Genomic DNA, 2,475 nt, shown 5'->3' with positions numbered 1-2,475 from the left:
CCAGCATTCCAGAGGCAGAGGCAGGCAGATCTCTGTGAGTTCAAGGCCAGCCAGGTCTACAGAGTGAGTTCCAGGACAGGCTCCAAAGCAATACAGAGAAACCCTGCCTCAAAAGCAAAAAAACAAACAAACAAAAAACACAAAAAAGTAAGCTGGAATCCCTCAGCATGATGAAAATGAATTTTTCTTTTTTTAAAAATGTATATTTTATGTCTGTGTATGAGTGCCTACGTAGATGTTTGTGCACACCATGTGTACAGTGTTGATGGATACCAGAAGAGATCATCCTATCTCCTAGAACTGGATGGCGGTTACAGATGGTGGTAAGCTGCCATGAGGTTGCTGGGAACTAAATCCAGGTCCTCTACAAGAGCAGTAAGTATTGTTATCCACTGAGCCATCTCTCTAGCCCCTGGAATTTGCTTTTTTGAAAAAGCATTAATATATTGTTTCTGTACTCTCCTTTATAAAGATTCAATGTGTTTCTTGTGTTTACTGCTTGAGAAAGAGAAATTGGATGACAGTGAACATATGTTTTCTTACTTGACTTTTTATATAGTAACTCATTTTTTTGTCAGGTTTTGATACCATTTGAACAACCTTCCTATGTTTAGGAATTCCCCACCTTGTGATTCTCCTCTCCCCCATAATTTGTCTTTCAAATAGGGTATGGTGTTTATCCTAGCCCTGCCCCCGTGATGGTACATTCACTAGGGCAAGTCGTGCATCTGTGTGTAGTAGCAGCAGCAGCAGAAGCAAGGTAGTCTTTGCCTGCCCTGGAGTTTTAGCTTCTAGCTTGGCTTTCTAGCTTTGCTAGGTGAACTTGGAATGCTACATGCTAACTTTGAATACCTTCTGCTTTTGCTCAAACTCTATAGATTTGCTTCTTAACAACTAGGATGCTAATATGGAGTTAGACAATTACAATTACAGATTTTAAGCAAAAAGCCCCCAGAAATGTGAGCGTGTTGTTGTTTGTGTAGACTGGCTGGATCAAAGACAGATAGCAATGTAGCAAGCTGGTGGCAGGTCTTGGTGCCTCTTCACAGCAGTAGAACACTGGCTAAGACAGAGGGCTCTAACCAGAAATCAAGAATTCAAAAGCCTTATGTAGGGAGGCATTGGAATGAACTTAACCATATTTGCCCACCCTTCAATTCTGCTCTCTCCCAAAGTCCAAAATCTGTGCCCTCTGTTACAGATTGATGGCAGAAAAATCTGTCTAGGGCCTGGATTGTGGAGGTGAGAGATGTAGGATACTGTTGTCACAGTAAGCCTGATCTCAGTAGGGAAGAAGAGCGCAGCATGAGAGAGGTAAAGAAACAGCTGTCATTGGCACAGACACAAGTGAACCCAAGGCCTGAGTGCTACCCTACATGTCTCATCCCCAGGACCGTGGGTAAGGAAGACTAAGTTGAACATTCCTGGACTCCACTCAACACCAACTACAGGGATGTCTAAAGAGTCTCACTTCTTATGCACAGCTGAAAAACAATGATTCGGCTCCACTTGTAACCACAAGTTATACTACATTAACCAATTCCACATTAAGTCTTAACACTGTACATCCTTCAAATGAAAGGAAGGGAGAGACACCTCAGCCCTCCAAGTAAAGAATTATGACCAATTAAAATAACTGCTCTCCAAGCAAGGGAACATCTAGACATCTCTTTCCATTGCCGACTGACAGTTGCCCTCTATTAGCCCTCATTCCTGAAATTCCATATACCACTGCTGGTCAGAATGGGGGCTCATGGGGCTTCAATGATGTGAACCTTTGACCCTGAACTGCCTCATACTTCTATCTTACAATAAGCACTACATACCTACTGTTACCAAAGCACTTGTATTAATCAGTTCTTTCTGCTGCCACAAAACACCTGCTAAAAGCAACATAAGAACAAGTGTATTTTGACTCGGGGTTTGACATTACAGTCCGTCAAACTTGCAAAGGCATGGTGGCAAGATCATGAAGTAGTTGGTCACATTCTATCCACAGTCAGGAAACAGAAAGCAATGGATGCTGCTGTTCATCTTGATTTTCTTTACATTTAGTCCAGGACCCCAGCCCATGACAATGCTGTCAGCCCACATTAAGGGTGAGTCTTCCCACGTAATCTAGAAATTCCCTCACAGACTTTCCGGGAGGTTTGTTTCCATGGTGACTCTAAACCCCATCAAGCTATCAGGATTAATCATCACAGAGCTGTTCTGAGCCTGAAGCACATTCATGACCCAAAGCTGAATTCAAACATTTAGTGGAGGGGGGAGGTGCCTAAGAAACAACCTACATCGTTTATTTGCTAGGTTGTAACAGTTGTGGTGACTGAAGATTGGAAAGTGCCAGCCTGGGAGAAATGAGATACTTAGAGAGACACCTGTGACTCTATCTGTCACCTATTGAGACAATGAACCCCAAAGAAATGGAAATTTCCCCAGGAATCTACTGGGAGAAGGAGAGGGCCCCAGCCAGAG

The sequence above is a fragment of the Phodopus roborovskii genome, unplaced genomic scaffold (genome assembly GCF_943737965.1).
Source record: "Phodopus roborovskii unplaced genomic scaffold, PHOROB, whole genome shotgun sequence".
Taxonomy (NCBI): Eukaryota; Metazoa; Chordata; class Mammalia; order Rodentia; family Cricetidae; genus Phodopus; species Phodopus roborovskii.
This window is presented reverse-complemented; position numbering follows the sequence as displayed.